Source organism: Dryas octopetala, chromosome 9 (genome assembly GCF_963921425.1).
Source record: "Dryas octopetala chromosome 9, drDryOcto1.1, whole genome shotgun sequence".
NCBI lineage: Eukaryota > Viridiplantae > Streptophyta > Magnoliopsida > Rosales > Rosaceae > Dryas > Dryas octopetala.
Window position 1 is genome coordinate 1570432 of NC_141374.1, and position 14336 is coordinate 1584767.

The window sequence follows — 14336 nt, forward strand, 5'->3', positions numbered from 1 at the left end:
TTTGATAGATTTGATGGAGTTTTGATGGATCCAATGTCAGGCCAAATTTGAGATAAAACAGGGTCCTTAATTGACACAAAATAAAAGTATGTGTCATTCATTAACACGAATCAAAATTAATGTCTTGAAATGAAACAACCATCAAAATATGTGTCATGTTTGTAAATTTTTCCCTATATTATATATATAAGACTTTCGATTTTGAAGATTTTTTTACAGAGATGATATTTGAAGTGGGATCTAAAAAATGAACGGTTTAGATTATGAGATACATCACGTGGTGGGTTCAAAAAATTGGTTAGCTTCGTATTAACTTGCTAACTAGTTAGCTTCAGAATATTTTGTACCTTATATATACCACAACAGCTAGCTATATATTTGAAACCAATAAACCATGCACCACAATATATTGAGCCTTGAATTAGATGCGCTAATTTTAACAAACATATATTTTAATAAATTCTTAGTTCACCGTATGTCATCCTGCTTCGTGCCTAATATATATTACAAAATGCCAAAGCTAACATCCATTCTTGGGCACAAATGCGGCAAATGCCAATTAGACTGAGATTTTAATAATCCATTTGACCAACTCACAGGGCTTTCAACCATGACACTCAACAAACTATTATTGAAGTGGGAAGATAGCGTATGATTTTCTGTAATTAATTTAATACTGATAAATGGACACCATGTAACCATATATTAGTGAGATTATGTGTATAATTATCTTATATATATTTTAACTAAAAAATGACCGATAGCTGCTGCTATCCCATTGGCTTTATTGGCAAGATATGTCGAATGGGCATTTGTTTCAACTTTCAATGGAAAGGCTAACGTGCAGGGCACTACAATTGACATCATAAAGGCATAGTGAAACTGAGGGGTCGAATATGAATATATATATATATATATATATATATAGGAAGGTGATTTTCGCACTTCTCTTTTCTTCATTTGTACTCCTTCTTATTTTTTTAAATGTTTGTATATATTTTTATTATTTATTTTTCATATATACCATTTAGCTTTTAATTATAAAATGTCACCTATGCAATATTAAATCCTACACATTTAATTTTTTTAAATTGTCATAACAATATATCTATTTTTATAACTCTCTTTTAAAAGGCAAGAAAAACTTATGTAATTCTCTACACTTTTGTTCGTCTTTTTGATATATAGTACACCTAACTCTCTTTTCTTATTAAGCTATCATGTGACATTCATTTTTTTAAAAATCAAATATGCTACAAATTAGTAGTTGTTGCTATGGGATCATTTTTCTTGGCAGTGTCAAAAGACCCAAAAATAAGGGAGTGGACTAATTGAAAATCTCAATTAATTTCATAACACAAAACTCATCATCAAAAGAAGAATAAGATACATAAATCATGACCTTCATGAAGAAAACGAAAAAAAAAATATGACATGCTAAATATTTCCTAATGAAAGTATAGAATGATAATTGAAAGCACGTACAAGACTGGTTCACATAAATCATAACCCTCATGAAGAAAACGAAAAAAAATAATGACAAGCTAAATATTTTCCTAATGAAAGTATAGAATGATGATTAAAAACACGAACAAGACTGATTCACAAAAGAAAAAAAAAAGGCTTAGAAGGCAAAAAGATGCAATATGAAGAAGATACAACAAGGGGGAGAGAAAATTACTTATTATTATTATTTTTTAATAACAATGAGAAAATTTAGGAAAAAATAATAATTACTGAAAGATAATTAAAATAAAAATTTAATAGCCATAAAGGGTAGATTTGGAAAAATATATAATAAAAATATACAAAATACATTAAAAAAAGAGATGGAGTGCAAACGGAGAAAAGAGGAGTGCGAAAATCGCCTCCCATATATATATATATATATATATATATATATATATACAGAAATGATCACCCGCTCACCTAACCACCAGCTCACCACGGTGCGGGGAATTCAATGATCAAGACCGTCCATTTTTTAGGTCCATCCTTATTACTTTCTTAGTTTAAAGTAGTTTAGATTATGTGTTTTACAGTTCATACTCGTATTGCTACTATCAATACTGAAGAACATCTTTGTTTTGATTTTGTTTTTACTGTCACTTGTTATTTGCTTGATCCTGATTTCACACCAGTCACTCGCACTTTACGTTTACATATTGCATCACTATCACACTCGATAGCGTGCATTTATTCTAAGTCCTTGCAGCCAAGGCAATTGAGCTTTTGAGACCGAGGGGTGTTCCTTCCTCAATCCACAGTCGCCTGACCGGAAGTCAAAAACGGGCGGATCATCATCTTTGTACTCGGCCTCTCGGCTGTGTGCTGGCACGCCCAACACAAAATTAGAAGGACGCGGTTTCTTTGATCTACAGCCTAGACGACACGTGGCTGGAGAGAAATTGAGGCAAACACATGTACAAGCCAATGAAAATTGAGAGGCTTTTATTATTATTATTACTAAGGTGTAGGGTATAGAATGATTTCAAGGATTTGGAGATTATGTTTAATGTATCAATATAAAAATAATTGAAAATGAAGTATCATCCATGCTAATTATTATGATTACTGAGAATGTTATTGAAAGGCAGTCACAACTTCACATATTAATCGTCAAGAATACTAATGTTAAGGTTTAGGTGTGCACTATTCTAGGATATAGAAACTTCGAAATCTAAGTCGCAGTCACATATTTATAATTGTATATTTGTATATTAGGATATAAAAAGTTAGAGTTTTCCTTCGTCAGTCACAGCTTTTGTGGCTGACTAGTCACATATTTTTTAATAAAGAATATTAGAACATAATTGGTGTAAGTATCTTAAATCTGTCAGAAAAATATAGGTAAGCATCTTACACCATTATCTATACAAAAAAAATAAATAAATAAATAAAACTAAATAAAAAGTTAAAGAATAGACCAAAAAAAAGAGGAACGTCTTTCTTTAATGAAAGTGAAATATATATCCAACAACAAATTTAACAAGTTTAAATGGTTATAAAATGAACATTATCCACCAAAGAAGCAGCACTCCAAGAAAGATTCAATACAAAGTATTCTAATTACCTCAAAACATAACAAAAACTAGATTTGCAAATCTAGACTCCTAGTAAATGAAGATGTTCCTAAAAACAGTGTAACTGTGTAAGTGCCTTTCTCAAAGCAACATGTTTCAGTTTCCCTTCTTAACAAAAGTCATCTTTTGTTTCATTTTGTGCCTTCTTTCTTTTAAATGAAGCTGTTGTGATTGACTTTGATATCCAGCTACCTTCATGATTCAGGAATTCTGAAATTGTCTTGGCTCTGAACTCTATCACCGCTTCTTTTTCAAATTTCTTCTTTAAATCATGGCCTTTAGATAGTTCATCCATATAATAGATGATAAACATTCCACAATCTAATCTGCAAATCATATTTAAATATAAGCACAGGTTTCATTTTTTCACAAAATTGCAACTTCATGGAGGAAATACACTTACGAAGTTTGTTTTTGCTGTGCACGTGTTTTGTCATGCTCAAAGTTGAATCTACATAGTTTATTACAATGCCTATTGATCCATTTTATGGTATCAATTTCATCTGCGCTTAATGCTTCCCTTATTACAATGTATCCTTCTCCATTAGGGCTGGGCACGGTGCGGTCCGGCCCAGTTCTCCCCCCACACCGGCACTGCACTGTAGAGGACAATACGGTGCGGTGCGGTGCCGGTGTGGGAGAATTGTTGCAGCAGAACTGGACCAAACCAAACTGTAACAGTTCCGGTCCGGTCCAGTGCACTGTTTCTGTTTTGGGCCTTACTGTTTTGGGCTTTTTTAGTCTGAGCCCAATTAAAAATTTGGGCCAAAAAATAATCAACCATACTTCACTGCACCACAGTTCAAATTAACATACAGTCATAAGCTTTTCAGAACAAATTAACATACAGTCATAAGCTTTTCATGTTCTCACTTCTCATTTCAGAACAAATTAACATACACTCATTTCATAAGCTTTTCACTGCACCACAGTTCAAGAATTGACAGAAAATTAAAATCCAAGAGAAAACAAAGCCACAAGCTAGCAAATCAAGTTGGTGTTGGTGAAGAGGCAGAGGCGGAGGAGAAGCTACTAGGGGACCAAGGGGTACCTTGTGATAGGGGGTCCATCCCTCCTAAGTCTTAAACACTAAACAGAAACCCCAATTTTCAGCAGCCCTCATTCACAAGTTCACAACCATCATGCTAATTTGCCAAAAAAAACTAAATGTAGTACCTCACAAAACTGCCCATTGCCCAAGTACCCAAAATGTAGCTCAGGCTGCTCACTGCTCAGCAATTGAATCCCCAAAATGTAGTACAAAATCCAGAACCTGCATATGTAGTTCAAACTTTCAAACCCCAAATTAACTATAAACCCTAATTTAAAATTGAAATTGCAAGCAAGAACCACAAAATTGCACATAAATTACAGAATAACCCTAATGTAAACCCTAACCCGAAATCAAACCCCAAATTAACTATAAACCCTAATTTAAAATCAAAATTGCAAGGAAGAACCACAAATTTGCACAAAATTAATAGAATAACCCTAATGTAAACCCTAACCCGAAATCAAACCCCACATTAAGTCATTAACTATAAACCCTAATTTAAAATCGAAATTGCAAGGAAGAACAAAAAAATTGCACAAAAATTACAGAATAACCTTAATATAAACCCAAACCCGAAATCAAACCCCAAATTGCAAAGAAATGACAAGATGAGAGAGTGAGAGATGAGAGACAGAGATGATAGACTGAGTGACTGACAGAGAGAGACGCGAGATGAGAGATGAGAGTGAGAGAGATGGTTACCTGAGACGACGCCGACGAGATGTACCGGAACGGCTTTTGATTCGCTGCGACGACGCCGACGCCGACGAGATCAGAGACTTGAGTGGTTGAGTCAGCTGACTGCAATTCGCGAGTGAGAGTGAGAGATGAGTGACAGAGATGACTAGATGAGATCATGAGAGATGCGAGATGAGAGATGGTTACCTGAGATGAGTGTGAGAGCTGAGAGTGAGAGACACAGCAGAGACTTGGCTGGCTGGCTGCGTGAGAGAGTCAGAGAGGCAGAGACTTGGCTGGGTGAGTGAGATTGGATGCGTGAGAGTGTGAGACATAAATCAATTGGGGCTTTAGGGTTGGGGATCGGGGTTAATCTGTAATTGGGTAGGGTAATTGCCAAAAATGGCCAAATGGGTAAATTGGTAATTGACTAATCTAATTAGTAATTGGGGTTTGACTTTTTGAGGGTTTCAAATTTTCAATTGGGGTTTCATTTGATTTTGGGGTTTCATTTAATTTTAGTGTTTTAATTGGGGTTTAGAGTATAGGGTATTTAGGGTATATGATATAGTCTTATAATAAACTTATAAACATATACATACAAAAATTATAAGTTAGGATATACTATAATATTATAAACTATATATTATATGGGTACTATCAAATATATAATTAGTGTTTCAATTAGGGTTTAAATTGGTAATTTGTAATTGACTAATCTAATTGGGATTTGAGGGTTTCAATTGGGGTTTCAATTGGGGTTTAGAGTATAGGGTATTTAGGGTATAGTCTTGTAGTAAACATATACATAAAAAAATTATAAGTTAGGATATATTATAGTATTATAAATTATATACTATATAGTACTATCAAATATATAATATATTATAAACTATATATTATATGGATACTATCAAATATATAATTAGTGTTTCAATTAGGGTTTAAATTGGTAATTTGTAATTGACTAATCTAATTGGGGTTTGAGGGTTTCAATTGGGGTTTCAATTGGGGTTTAGAGTATAGGGTATTTAGGGTATAGTCTTGTAGTAAACATATACATAAAAAAATTATAAGTTAGGATATATTATAGTATTATAAATTATATACTATATAGTACTATCAAATATATAATTAGTGTTTCAAATGGGGTTTAAATTGGTAATTTGTAATTGACTAATCTAATTGAGATTTGAGGGTTTCAATTGGGGTTTAAATTGGTAATTTGTAATTGACTAATCTAATTGGGGTTTGAGGGTTTCAATTGAGGTTTAAATTGGTAATTTGTAATTGACTAATCTAATTGGGGTTTGAGGGTTTCAATTGGGGTTTAAATTGATAATTTGTAATTAACTAATCTAATTGGGGTTTGAGGGTTTCAATTAGGGTTTAGAGTATAGGGGCCATAGGCCATTTAGGGTATAGGGTATAGTGACTATAGTCTTATAGTAAACAATAATATATATAAAAAAATTATAAGTTAGGATATACTATAGTATTATAAACTATATACTATATAGTACTATATATATATAATATACTATATAGGCCATATAGGGATATATATATATAAAATATATTTTAGGGTCTAAAATATAGCTAGGTTAATATTAATTTTATTATCTAAAATATATATAAATGTGTGTAAAAAAGTGTATAAAAAAGTGCTAAAAAAGTGTATAAAAATATAAAATGGTATAAATATATATATGTTTATACACATACGGTCCGGTCCGGTCCGGCCCGGCTTCAAAGAAATCAAAACCGGAACCGAAACCGTATAGGACCGGTCCGGTCCAATTCGGTCCAATCTTTGACCAGTTTTGGTCAACACGGTTTTTACGGTTTTTTAACCCCCGGTTTGGTTCGGTGTGTCCGGTTCGCGGTTTAAATGCCCACCCCTATTCTCCATCACCTGGTTGTGGAACTTTCTTCAATCTTATTCTTGTTTCGAGCATTTGCTCTCCATTTTTTTTGATCCCTTACATCCAATCTTCAATAGCATCACTCTATTTGGCAATTATATATGTTAGTCACATCAATGCCTAATGGAACCAAAGTAAATTATAAAACAAAACTCATATTTGAAGAATAGAGAGATATAAAAAAGCTAAAATTACTTTGAAAAAGATGAAATGGCCAAACCAAACACTCAGAACTCAAGCAAGCATTGACATATATAGAAAAGCATAAAATTAAATTCTTACTTACATAACTCTCAGCCATTTCTTTGCATTTGTCTGTTGATTTGAACTTCTTTTTCCTTAATGGATCATAATGAGTCCATTTTCTCTCTTCTTTGTCAAGTACAAGCAAAGTGTAGTGAAATTCATTTTCAAGAATGATTGGAAAGAATAGCTTTTTAGCTTTTCCAAACTTTTTCAACAGAGGGTCAAACACCATCAGACTCAAATTGGGTTCCTGCTTAGTTTCAACAAATCTCTGTAAGAAAAGAAAAGAAAAAAAAAAAAGCATCTGATTGTCAGTCACTTATATCAAAAAATTGATCATTAAGAATTTTTTTATATGCCAACACAGTGTTGGCATATGTTGTAAAGTCTCATCTCCCGCTTTTTTGCTTCTCTCTTCCAATATTTGTATGAAGCAGTCAACAATCTTGCATATAGAAATAAAACAATATTAGTATATGATGAAGAATAGATTATATTTTAGTATACTTGATGATTTTATTTTAACTTACATTGTCTCCAAGTGCAAGGTCTCTCACTACATCCAAGACATCTTGCTTGCCAAGGCTCCCATATCTGCCTTCCCAAAATTTTGTTCCCCTGTGGTTCAAAGTAAAAAAATGAGTAATTAGGTGATTAATGACTGTTTTTCAATTACAAAAACTAAATCATAATGAGTAAATGTGTTCACTTATATATGAAGAACTTCTTACTTATTTGTACTATTCCAAAATTTTTTAATTAATTCCTTCTCAAATTGCAACAACTTCTTGAACACGTTGTATTTTCCCCATGTAATCTTTGTCTTCTTCTCTTCCTTTTTAACATCTTCTTGTGTTTTCATTTCAGGAAAGACGGCAACCAAATGAACTATATCACCACTTTGATGTACTTTTCTGGCCTTTTCTCTTGGAAGATCGAGTAGTTTAAATTGTAATCATATTCTTCCAACTCATTCTTCTTTCTTGCTCTTGTTTTCACTTTAGTTTTTAGTGAAGCCTCATTTGGAATTTGTCGTTCCACAATTTCATTATCTTCTTCTTCTACTGCCTCACCCCAATCATCATCCATAAAATATTTTGGTAATGATGATACAACAATTGCCCAATTTTCAGAATGCTCTGACATTAATTGTTCCGGCAATGGACTTTCGATTGGAAATTCTCCATTCTTGATCTTCTCATTTACTTTTCTGCCAACATCATAGAAATTTGCTCTAGATTTGGATATTCATTCAGATTCACATCTTTCTCTGCTTCTTTAGCATTTTGGTTATGTGACTGCACTAGAGGTCTTTCATTTCCTTTTTGTTCATTTTCTTCTCCGTTACTATCATCAAGAACTTGATTGACATCTTTGTCTCCTTCTTTATGAACTTGGTGCTGTGATGAGACTGAATTATCATCTACATCCCCCCCCAAAAGCACAATTATATTTTCCAAACCTTTCACCTTTTCATGCAAATTTTGATTCTTCAACTTTAAATCGAGGTTCTCATCTTCTAGTTCCTTCAGTCTCTTTAAAAGTGTTATGTATGCCAATGTCTCTTCTTCATAATCAAGTGGAATATCAAATAGTTGTTTCACTTTCAGCTCTTGAACAGGAAAATCATGATTTCTCCAAGTAATGATTTCCTCTCGAGGTTTCCAATTTTTATTGTGCTGCATAGTTTGCTCTATGTGAGTCTCCATGAGCTTCACTATTTTCTCATATATGTCATCAGTTTCTTCAAATTCCTCAACAGTAGCATTGTGTCCATCACTTTCACTTCCTTCTTTTCTCTTTTCATTTGATTTCTCTTTCTGCAAAATTTGAATTAAAAAAAGCAGAACTACTGAGAACTTAAAATCCACATATAATAATGCAATCACACCTATCACTCAGAGCTCATCAATGTCACAATCACATATATGTTTACTTATATGTGACTGTGACAAAAAACTTGTATAATTCTGAATAGCAATCACAGTCTCTGAATAATAGTCACAGTTTCTAAACAATAGTCATAGTTTCTGAACAATAGTCATAGTCTAGAGAACCCACAGTCACAGAGATGTCATTTGATTTTGAGCAAAAATATTGTAGAAGATTAATATTATCACTCTAATTGAAATTTCAAAGAACCTTTAAATAAGAGGAATTATACATTTGTGGTTTGAGGTTGATTTATGTAGGTATGTAGCTCTTAGAAACTTAAATAAATGGGTAGTTAATTTTAGGTTAGTTATATAAAGTTAAATATACATTACCTTGCTTGCTATGTTTTCTTTTATTGCACTGTCATCACTGTCTTGATTATTGGAGTTTTCATCTAATTGTCCACCACTATGTCTGTCAAAATCTTCATCATCATATCCATCTGATTCCCCATCACTATCTTCTTCATGACTTTCTTTTGTTTCTTTTCCCTTTTGATTCAATTTCTCCTTCTGCATAATTTAATGCAACGTTAATACCTAATGAAATTAATGTAAATTAGAAAACAAACAAAACTCATATTTGAAAAAGAAAGAAAATTCATATTACAAGATTTCTAGTGATCCAATCTCATATATGTGACTGACATAAAGCTTGTATGTTTCTGAATAACAGTCACAGCTTCGCATTCTTCTAATTGGTTTATATGTGAGTTTTGAGGGTGAATTCTATGATTAACTAACTGTCTTATCATCATTCCCATTCACTAAGAACATTTTCTAACTTTGTGCAAGTTAACACTCAGAACTCAAGCAAGCATTGACATATATAATGAAACTGTGAGTTTAATATTATAAGATCATATTTCCCTAATATACATTACAAACTTAACTAAATGGGTAGTTAAAGTTAAATATACATTACCATGCTTACTAATGTTTCTTCTCTTGCATTGTCATCACTGTCTTAATTATCAGAATTGTCACCTAAATGTTCACCACCATGTCTGTCAAAATCATCATCATCATGTCCATCTTGATTAGAATCCTCATCAGTATTTGTGTTTTCTTCTCCATTATTGTCATCAGAATCATTATCATAATCACCATATTCTTCATAATTTTCAGAAGAAGTGTCATCATTCTGGTTTTCAATGATCGAATCCTGCCAATTGTTGTTAAATATACATATTAGTATTTAGTGAATAAAATTTGAACTTCAAATGGTAATCAATTTTATGATATTACTATTATTGCTTTATCATCATAAATATCAAGACTTGAGTGCAAACTTGGCAAACTCCACTTCACAAAATTTGGTGTCTTTTTTTCATGTCCTGGAATTGTATGTACTGCATATTTAAAAAAAAAAAAATTCATAAAGAAAAATATTCAAACTGTGACTAACTGTCAGTTTATGATGTTGTGACTTACCAGTATCAATACAACACAACCATTAACATTTCCAAGAGCTTGTTCTCTTGACTTTCTTCTTCTTTCTTTACTTCTCATTGATTTGTAAAGACAATTTCGAACAGCTTTCGCCTAAGAATATTTTGAAAGCTGGCTTAAATTCTCACAATACTTCATTGGTTTCCAGCATATAGTTTGACTTGAGTTGCTAAAAAGAACTTGGTTGAATAAGATGCCCAGAATCAATCTGACAACATCCTTGTCATAATCTTCATCATCACCTTCTCTGTTTTTCTTTTTGTCTTTTGCTTCTACATCTTTTGTTGATGTTCTCACCTTCTTCCTCTATGTTTTGTGTTTTGTGGTAGCATCAAATGCATCTTGAAGTGCAGTATACAGTGATGCAAGAGTTGGCCTTTTAGTTGACTTTAAATACCTATCAAGAAATGATGACTCGTGCCTCTTTTCAAATTTGAGCTTTGGTAGTTTCCCCTCTACTGGTAGGCCAAATATGGTAAAGGCATCTTTTGCTCTTATCTTCAAATGTTTCTTTTGAAAGCAGAAACTGTTTGTTTGTGCATAAAAAGATTTTAATAACCTTTCAATATCTGCATCCGACTTCCACAAAAACTTATTGTTCATCAAGCCATTGTCAAATGGTTTTATAAAACTCCACAATGGTCTCTTTCAACAGTTTAATCTGCCTTGGTGTTAACTTTTCCTTGATTGCATCCATTTTCTTTAAGAAAAAGACCATGTTACATCTAAATTGTCTAGAAGAAGGCCTTTTCCTTACGATCTTTATATCTTTATTTTTCTGTTCTGTACTTTTTCTTTTTTCCATTTTCACACTTGAAAAAACAAATTTCACTAAATTTAAAAGAAAATATACATATGTTAAACGTATTAGATTCAATCTGTAAACTAAAACTAGATATGAACCATATCCTTACAGTAGAAGCTTACCACATTCATCACATTAACATAATAAGTGTTCAATCACAGATAATTGGTGTTCAATTATGATAAAGGCCAAATACTTTAAATTTAGGTTCTAGATAAGCATCTATAATGGAAATGTGTGATAGTCATGCATCTACAATGCTTTAAATTGTGATAAATCTACAATGGAAAGTATGATATGATAAATCTTCAAAATTAAATTTGGATTTTCATTGTCAGTCACAGGTTTAGGATTGGCTTTTAATACACCTAATTTTGCTAGTTTGGGTTTGGTTTTTTCATGTCAGTCACAATTCTGTATTTGTCATTATTAGTCACCCATTAAATTCAATCTCTACATTATAACTAGGGTTGAACCATATCCTTAGAGTGAAAATGTGCAAATGTGTGATTGTCATGCATCTACAATGCTTTAAATTATGACAATCACAACACTCATATTAAAAAAGAAACAAAACTTATATTAATGAAACAACCACTAAAGTAAAGAAATTGACCTTTAAGACGTATGTTTATTAAGATTTCCAGTGTTCTTTAAAGAAATACCTAAACCAAATGCAAAAAGTGTAAATTAGAAAAGAAAACTTATATCAGACAAAAGAAAGAAAACTCATATTTCAAGATTAACGGTGCTCAAACTTATATATATAACTGTAACATAAAATTACTATGCTTCTGAACAACAGTCACATGTTAGATTTTCAGGGATTCAAACTTATATATGTGATTGTAACATAAAATTAGTATGCTTCTGAACAACAGTCACATATTAGATTTTATATGTCACTGTAACATAAAATTAGTATGCTTCTGAACAATAGTCACAGGTTAGATTTTCAGATATTCAAACTTATATATGTCACTGTAACATAAAATTAATATGCTTCTGAACAACAGTCACATGTTAGATTTTTAGATATTCAAACTTATATATGTCACTCTAACATAAAATTAATATGCTCATGAACAACAGTCACATATTAGATTTTCAGAGATTCAAACTTATATATGTCACTCTAACATAAATTATAGTCCACCATTCAGTTTCAATTTCTTCTTCAAATAGACTACTAACTAATAAACAACCAAAATCATGTAAATAAATTACAAATTAAAAAAAAAAAACTTAGAAGACGAAGTATATTTTGGATCCAAATTATACATGAAAACCTAATTTACCAAAATAATGAAACAAAACTTTCAAAGCTTTTCAAACCCAAACTCACAACTATATTTTGGACTTAGATTCTTCATATTTGTGAGTATTTCTTTCTTGAATCCAAATGTAATAGCGTTAGAGTTTAGATTCAGAAACTCTAACTTCAAACATGAAAACTAAACAAATCAAAATAAAAAATAAAGAAATTCACCTCAGGTAGCTTCGTGAGGCATATAAGAAATTCAAACTCAGGCGTGATGAATCAATAGCTTCGTTGAAAGAAATCTATGAAAGAATGGGTGACGAAAGTGAAGAACAATCTAGAGATTGAGTTGTGCGTGAGCATTACTGAAAGTTCTAGAGTGAAAAGAGTTTTTGAGTGAGTGAAGTTTTTGCGTGTGTGTGAGTGAGTAAGGATGTGTGGGTCATGAGATTTTGTGGGCCTATCTGTATTGGATTTTAGTGCATTTATTCAAAATGAGACAAACGGAAATTTTAATAGGGCAGATTTGTAAATAACATGATAACTGGATACATTTATGTATTCAGACTCTTTGAAAAGTTAACTGGTACTTAAACTAAAATCTAATTATATTTTGGTAGTTAAACTAAAACTTTATTAAACTTTAGTAGTTATAATGAACGGACCTTATAAATTATATATATGTTTTATAGAAATTATAAAACACATAATAATTAAAAGTTTAAAACATATGTAAATAACTAAATATGTAAGTAATGTATATAGTTTTGGACTTTTAGTATAAGGTTTTTATTAAACTAGTTAATACTTAATACTCCAATTAGAAATTTGAAAAACTAAAACAGAAAATCACTTTGGCCAAAAAAAAAAAAAAATTCACTAAAGCAAAAAATTAAAACACAAATCACATTCTCATCTCACTCTCACCTTACTCTCGATTCAAAAGAAATAACCTAGCCTCACCCAGACTCTCTCTCGCCGCCGCCCTCGCCCTTGCCCTCTCAGTCTCTCTCTGAATCCTCGCCTTCTCGCCACCCTCGATCTCGCCATCCTCTCACCGAAAATTCAGAAACCCATCCCAGAAAGTTTAGACTCTCTCTCATCGTCCTCGCCCTCTCGTTGAATCTTCGCCCTCTCGCCACCCTTTCGCCATCCTCTCACCACAAACACAAAAAACTTAGAAACCCATCCTAGCACGTCCATCGCCCATCATCCTAGAAAACTCAGACCCTCTCTCACTGAGTTTCGAAACCTAGAAACCCAGAAAACTCACTCAGACTCTTTCTCTCACCGAGTTTCGATCTCTCATAAACCATAAAACTCAGACTCTATCTATCTCTCTCACCCAGGTTAGGGCTATCGATTTGTGTACATTTGATTTTGTAGTTTTATTCATATGTCAAAGTCTCTCTCTCTCTCTTTCTCTTTCATGAACTTAATATTTGGATTTTGAACTAATTTACGCAGGCTCAGAAACAGGCACTTGCAGCAATTTAACCTGAAGCCAAGACATGTTGAAGTTTGGTTTCAGAACAGGAGCAAGGTAAGATTTCGATATATCATATATGCAAATATGCTTATATTTGTTTTTGGGATTTAAAAAACAAATAATAAAAAAATTGCTTACATAAGTGTATTAGAAAGCTAATTTTTTCTAAACGAATTTAGTAAACTAAGTTGTGAGTTTGGTTGCTTAATTTTATGGATTTGATTTCTGGCAGGTTGATATCTGGTTGCTAACTTGTGAGTAATTTAGTAAACTACATTGATATTGGTTGCTATACCTGTTTGCTGCCTGTATATGATTAGGAATTTGAAATCAAATAATGGAGTAATTTTAGAATTTTATATTTTGTTAAAAGACTTAAATTCATAACCCAAAACAAAAAGAAGCAAAA

The 14336-nt window shown here is 32.1% G+C and overlaps 1 long non-coding RNA gene across 2 annotated transcripts; it reads right to left on the bottom strand.

Annotated features, from left to right (window-relative positions):
- Positions 1–4087: 4087 nt before the first annotated feature.
- On the bottom strand, positions 4088–5140 carry LOC147273105 (uncharacterized). Of its 2 annotated transcripts, XR_015119764.1 has the most exons (4): positions 5023–5140; positions 4840–4938; positions 4260–4356; positions 4095–4172 (listed from the first exon to the last, which is right to left on the bottom strand). It is a non-coding gene; the product is annotated as an uncharacterized LOC147273105 (long non-coding RNA). The 2 variants fall into 2 exon arrangements; XR_015119763.1 differs by having other exon boundaries at positions 4088–4356.
- Between the last annotated feature and the right edge of the window lie 9196 nt (positions 5141–14336).